The sequence below is a fragment of the Glycine soja genome, chromosome 5 (assembly GCF_004193775.1).
Source record: "Glycine soja cultivar W05 chromosome 5, ASM419377v2, whole genome shotgun sequence".
Lineage (NCBI taxonomy): Eukaryota > Viridiplantae > Streptophyta > Magnoliopsida > Fabales > Fabaceae > Glycine > Glycine soja.
Window position 1 is genome coordinate 34,342,476 of NC_041006.1, and position 7,503 is coordinate 34,349,978.

Genomic DNA, 7,503 nt, shown 5'->3' on the forward strand with positions numbered 1-7,503 from the left:
AGATATAAGTTTATTAACCTTACTTCAGGACATAATTAATTGTACCCAAAACTGCAAAGGTAGAGATGATCTGCTTTGAAAGGACCAAAATGCCATCGAATATAATTCCTTATTTCAATTCAGCTGTATCTGTCAAATGAAATATCTGAAAATAATATATCCGTCAAGTTTCATAATTATTATTTAAATGTAATTCATGGATACCACAACAAGTTTTACAATGAATAAAATTGATTTACTTAATGAAGCTTGGGAAAATACTGATAAAGAATATCACAAAATTAAAATAAATAAGAATTAAGTTTTAAAAGTTAAATGCCAATGTTTAAAATGATACCTACAAATAATAACTATACAGTTGACTATAATAATCAATTATATGATAAAAAAATTAATAATGAATTATGAAATCACACCGCCTAGCTTTAATAAGGAGGACCGGGTAGCAGCCACCTAATTAGACCCCGCTTGTCACAGCGTTTTACATTGGGAAACATTTTGTAAATTAAATTTTAAAAAATATACTTTAAAGTATTTTAAAATGTTATCCTATTATATTTTTACGATCACAAAACTTAAATCCAAAAGTGAAAATTTTCAGTTTCGCTCAAACTAACTTATTCAGCTGTTGTCATGTGTCAACAACAGGATAATTTTACATTTTTTTAAATTTTTTAACATTTTATTTTATTTTACTCTCTTTATCTCTTTTTTTCTTCTTTTTTCCCTCTTTTTTGTCACATAAAAATCCGTGCACGAGACTGACTCTTGGTAATTTTTTTATAACCAAATTCCAAACTATAAAAAATTAGGATTAGGAAGAAAAACAAGACACTAATATTGTGACACGCCTATATTAACGGGACTTAATGTCTTACGTGAAAGACTTAATTAATGTGAAAAGTGTAGAGGAAATGAAGATGCAAATGCAGAAGGGGATCGAAGGGGGAGAAAATGGTTGTTTGCTGTGTGTCCATGGTGCGTATTCAAAGTTCAAAACTTTGACGATGAGAGTTTTCGTCACGGTTTCTATATGTTCGAGACTAACTTTTTTTTTTCGAGACTAACTTGGTTATCTGAAATCACATAAACATGTATACCTATTAATTAATTAATTACATGAAAAGGTAGGGATAAGCTTAATTGGTGCCCATTCACCGCGGATATCTCCTTATGCAGCAAGCTAAATATATTATATATATGATATCTTACACAAACCCCCTTGGATTTGAAAGTTTGTAAAACATGAAAAATAGTAGAAATTTCTACGTGTACTACCATCAATCACTTAGAAAGTTCCATGCATTAATTGAATAATGAAGGCAGGTTCCCCTATTGTGGGTGTAAATAGATACTAGCAACCAGCAAAAGACAAGACAAATGTGGTAAGTGAAGAGTAGACACAATTTTTTTTATTGGTAAATATTATTTGTTAATAAATTTAAATATCTTTTTAATTTTTATAATTTAGTATTTTTTTTTATTTTTTAAATTATTTTTTATAATTCTTACAAATTATATTTATTTTTTATGTTTTTAAAATATTTTAGATAATATTTTAAACAATAAAATAAATATTTAAATATATTTTTTGTCTCTCAAATTTAATATTTTTTTATTTTAGTTTTTATAGAATGTATTTGTTTTAAGCACTTTAGATAATGTTTTTATAATAAAATATTTTTAACATTGAAAAATGTTATTTAAAATGATTTAAGAATGAAAAATAAAATAAATATATTTATAATGACTAAAATATTTTTTTTCAAAAACGAATATGAAAAAAATTTAAATTACATTAATGATGAAAAAGATGTGTAAGCAAAAAAAAAATGAGAAAAATATTAACAATTACAGAAATTATATTTGAAGATCGAAGAAGAAGTTCCACGAAAAAATCTCACTCTTCTTTTAATAAGATCTTCCTAATATTTACCCAATAATGAGAGTATATTACTAATCTTTATGTATACTAATTAAACCTAAAAGGAGGCAAAACCAACTGTGGGAATTAACAGGCTATTTGTGAATTACCGATCCTTTCATATATTCACAAGGAGCTTGCACATAACATATAAAAGTTTCAGATTTATTAGATTTTATTATAAATTTACATGGAAATGGGATATTACTACGTACTAGCTCTAAAAATTGTAAATTATAAAGGCTTATATGAAACGAACAAATTAATATAAAGAAATTAACAAATAATGACTATAACAATCTCAGCTACTCTAAAAGTTCTTCATACACAGTTCCCACTTCCACATGATCACCTGCAACAAAATCAAAACAATGAATAAGGAATACAAAAACCGTGACAATAAATGAAAAAAAAAAAAAGGTGAGAACGAATGAAATAGTTGTATTTCCTAGCTGGCTGATTTTGCAAACTAGTGTCTAGTGGCGAACAGAAAAATGTTATGATTCACGTATTATTAGTAACATATAACTTTTAAAAGAGAAAAACAATTATAGAATAATAGTATAAATTTTTTATCCTGTGATTAAATCACAATTCTATGTAGGGTAAGTTTATTAATTTTTATTATAATTATATTAATGAAGAGTTATGGTTGAACAACAATTTAAAAATATTTTACATCATTAATACATAACTATTAAACTTAACTTTAAATGTGTAAAAAAGAAAAAAAAATACAAAAAAAATTATAGAAATTTAATTGACAAAAAGTGTGAGTGCAAGAAAGTGGTGTTGAGGGGTTGTTTCTAATTTATTTTACCTTGTTTGAATCTTTTTCCCCTTGCATGCAGTTGTTGGCATTTCAATTATTTTTATTGCTATAGGCAAGGCTGGATTGAGCAGTCTTTTTCTTGTTTCCATTTTTAGAGTTGGAACCATTGTTGTTTGCAGACTGCTGAGACTGCCTCGTCTCGCCCAAACTCTTCGAGATGTCTTTCGGGTTGGAACTCATTCTGATAAATTAAAGCAATGCAAATATATCTTCTCAGTGAAATACTATTGATTTGTACTATATATATAATTGTTTCGATGTCTTGGAATGAAAACTATGGCAATATTGTTCTCTATTTATAACGCATCATGCAGAGACGTGGCTAGTAATTACATTTCGCCGAGTTACATTAGAAATGTTGCTGACATTACCTAGCATTTTAATTGGATTTACATTGCTTTTTACGTTATTTGGACTGAACAAAAGAAGGAAAAATAAAGAAAAGTAAAGTACTATTGAACTTATATGTAGCTTGTGGCACAAGAAGAAATCTGCGGTGAAATATTGGCACCAAGACCTATTCCAACCTTGCCATGTAATTGATATAGGCATGCATTCCCCTTGTTTAAGTGCCTTCATAACGAAGTTAGTCTTTTTTTTTACAACCAACCAAGTTAGTCTTTGATACGTAGAAACCGTGATGAAAACTCTCATTGTCAAATATTTGAACATTGAACATTACGCGCCACGGAGATAGCAAAATAGTGAAAATATCAATTGTAGCCATTAATTGGTATATACGTGGGGTGTGGCCTTGTAGCCCTCTATGTATTTGCATTTTCTTTTCTTGATATTTTTACTATTCACGTTAACTCTTTTCCACGCAGAGGAGAAGCCTATGTCAATGCAGAACGAACATAAAATGAGATTTTATAAAGAATAATGTTATCTATACAATAAAATATACAATAATGAGAAAAAGATAAAAAGGCCAAAGTAATGGATGATGCAACGGACATGAAATAAAAGAAAAAATATCATTGTATGAAATAAATTGTTGTATGAATGAATTTTGGTAAGTTAAATTAAAAATAAAAACATTTAAAATTATAAAAATTACATAATTAATTTTGAATTTTAAAGAAGAAAAATGAAAAATGATCAACATGCACAATTCTTTAACGGAATAGTGTAAGTTAAGAGGTTTATAACTCGTAAAGAATGAACTTTAATTTTTTTTATATTTTATTATGTAATACTTATGTAGTTATGATAAACAAATTTGAAGTTAGTGTCATAAAAAATAAATAGATATTTGATCAATATCTTTTCATTAACATTAATGATTTGTTTGGATTAGGAATAAAATAGAAGACAAAGAAATAAGAAAAAAAATGTAGAACTAGAGTGGAAAATATTTGTTTCGATGGAAAAAGAGGAGAAGAAAAGAATTAAGGAGAAAATTCTTAATGAAAAAGAGAGTGGAATTGAATAATTAAAAATTATGAAAAAGATTTTTATATTAATTTAAAAAAATTAAAAATATGAACTTGTTATTATACTAATTTTTCGTAACAAATTAATTTATTTTTTATATTGGCAAAAATATTTTTAAATATTTAAAACCCAAAAAATATTGGGAAACCAGTTCCTCATCCATCTCATGAGTCATGAGGCGGAAATGTTTATATTATTTGTGTATGCCACGCAATATTATAAATTAAAATGAAATATCAAAGAAAAGATCCGTCTTTGAATTAAAATGCAGTTAAAATGTTAAGAAGCATGGCCCAATTCTGGCACACGCGGTCGGCGGGTCATCCCTGCGCAGATGCCTTCCCTCTTCCGTGTAATTTATACCGAAATTATTGTGAAAATTACACTGAAACTTGTGCATTAACTTTCACTAGTTTGTTTATAGCATAAAATAAATCATTATTTCTGTATAATTATAATTAATCAATACTGATATTTAAATTATTTTAAATGTGATATCAGATTATTTTTAAATTGAAATGGATAGACAATAAAGATTAAAAAATGTTAATTTGAGATAAAGATATTTTTTTTAGTTAGTCGTGAAGAAAAGAATTAGACCAAAATTTAGAATAAATTTTGGAAAAATAAAACTTTCATCGAAGTGAAATAAAAGAAACATTTTTATAAAAATGATTGTAGAATCCAAAATCATGAATTAGTAATTGTATCTAATCTTTAAAAAATTCCAATTGTTTCAAAAGAAATTCTTTTAGAATGAAATATCTACAAAATCTCCCTTGAATAGAACAGTATGAAAAATTATTTCTCAAAGAGGAGAGAGGGGTTGAGAATATTTAATATTTAATTGGGAGGGTGGAGACAAGAGAAAGTGAGTTTTATTCTTTAAGTTTGTAGGATTATAGTAACAACAATGAAGATTGAACTTAATTATATTATCCAAACTCCCTCACCACTAAATCAATCAGGTGGATTTCTTACTCTATAAATTAAGAATCCTAATTTATAATATTGAAGTATATGTAATTTAAAAGATTGCATTATTTTAATTTAAGAAAACGTTATTTTTTTATTGAGTGTGATAATAATGGCATCATGCTGTATTAGTTGTGATAAAATTATTAATAAAAAACAATAATTTTATCTATTTTTTTTCTATGGTTCAAAGAGGCATTATGGTTTTATCAACAAACAAAAATAGACATTATGGAGAGTAAAATTGTGACTCTTAGAAACTTTTTTGTCCAACTAGTAGTAACTTTACTAGTTGGTTTATTGTATAAATGGTTGCAATAGTTATTGCCACAACAACACTGTGATGTCATAGTTTAACAACACTTAAAAGAATGGTGTGATGATTAAGATATTTTAAAATTTGATAATTATTATTTTTTAGATATTTAATTTTATTCTGTTAATCTTTTAAAAATTTAATATTACATGAGGTTTAATATATTTTTAAATAAGTATTTTAATTTAACAATTAAAATTAATCATTTTTATTCTTAGTAATAAAGACATTCTCATTCATTAAAAAAAAAAGAATAAGAGATTTTCATAATATATGTCCCGATGTGTGTGTATCATTGTGAAAAACATTATATAAGCGCAAGATTCAATTGCAAAGCTGGCTATTTCAATATGAATTAACTGAGTTGATTGATTGATGCATGGTTTGTTCAATCTAATAAGAGACTCAGACAAGTTAGATAACTGATTCTCGATTCAACCATTTAAGTCAACTGATTCAAGTTGATTTTTAAAACTATACATTAGAATAAAAAAGATTACACTAGTCTTACATAAGTTATTATTTTAAAATATTGATTAAATAACAAAAAATACTTTTATTTTCTCTTTTTCCTAGTTTAATTTTATAGTGAAATCAAATCAATCTCAAATCTAACCTTTATATATTTTTAATAAAACATTTTTTTCCAATGCCAACTAATCAAAAATAACTCTAAATGTAATTTTTTAAATTAAATTGTGATTTTGATTTTTCAGATTTAACACAAATCGAAGATTTTCATTCCCTTTATTTTTAATGGTAAAATTAAGTCCCTCTAGTTTTACTAATTTGCAATTTTTTTACTTGCAATTGTTGACCATTACTATCCAAACGTTGACCCTACTCATTTGAGTGGGTCTTGCATTGGTTAGAAGCCTTCCCCGCGCCTGGTCGCCGTCGGCTGCGTCATCATGCTCTTGCTCGTTCTCGGCATCGGTGATGAACCACCACCGCTATAACAAAGACAAAGAAGAAGAAGAAAATGAAAACAAGGTTAGGGTTCGACGGAGGTTGAGGCGGCGCTAATAGAGAGGATGAGAATCATCCTTAACCCTTGCAGATCTCGGGTTCTTTTGTGTCGCTGCCACCGGCATCGCGATTATCTTCGCGCCGTTGGTGACAACGTTGGAGGTGTTAAAGAAGCTCTGCGTGTGAGCCGCAATGAACATGAAATGTGTAAAGTGACCCACTGGTGCAATGGATCCATATGCTCGCCACCGTCGATGCCACCGGTGGTCCTTTTCTACGACTTCGAGACACTCTCCAACCTCACGGCTGCAACCTTCTTCCTCTGCTTCCTCACCTCCCTTGAGGCCCCTCTTATCACTGTGTTCAAAATCCATGAATCAGAGCAAAAATTGTAATTTTAAGATCTTCAGCCACGGACTGCGTGAACTCAAGGTTGTATATGCAAATGGGTTGAATGGTTTCAACGTGTTATTGTGCTGCAACAATGGAGACGTGGGTCGTGGGTAGTAACGGTGAGATAAGAGTTGCAACGTCGGAGAGAATCTCTGCAACATTATCTCTAGTTTTTAACTATTTAAGACTTAACTTAATTAACATTCTAATCACAATTATTCACTAATAACAAACACATAAGTGTACCTCCTCATAAATGACGTGATCAACATTTGAAGATTAACGATAGCAAATAACTGAAATACCAAAATCACAAATTAGTAAAATTAGATGTCCCAATTTTACCATTAAAAATTAAGGGATGAAAATTACTAATTTATCCAACTAAAAAATCAAAAATTATAATTTGGTCTTTTTCATAAACAAAATTTTATTAATTAAAAAAATACTTATATTTTTTATAAGAAAAATGTAACTTTTATGATAACTATTATAAAAATCACTAATCTTATTATAAGTATATTCTTAATATTCGTCAATAAAAATAAACATTCTAATTAAATTCCCAAGTTAATCTTGTTTCACTTGACTGGGGAAAAAAGCAGCGAACCACTCAAGAAAACAATTACGCGCGGTAGACATATCCCAAACGACTCG

At 28.0% G+C, this 7,503-nt stretch overlaps 1 long non-coding RNA gene across 1 annotated transcript; it reads right to left on the reverse strand.

Moving 5' to 3' along the window:
- Window positions 1-2,022: 2,022 nt before the first annotated feature.
- LOC114411527 lies at window positions 2,023-3,019 on the reverse strand. Its single transcript, XR_003666481.1, has 2 exons — window positions 2,745-3,019; window positions 2,023-2,276 (listed from the first exon to the last, which is right to left on the reverse strand). It is a non-coding gene; the product is annotated as an uncharacterized LOC114411527 (long non-coding RNA).
- Between the last annotated feature and the right edge of the window lie 4,484 nt (window positions 3,020-7,503).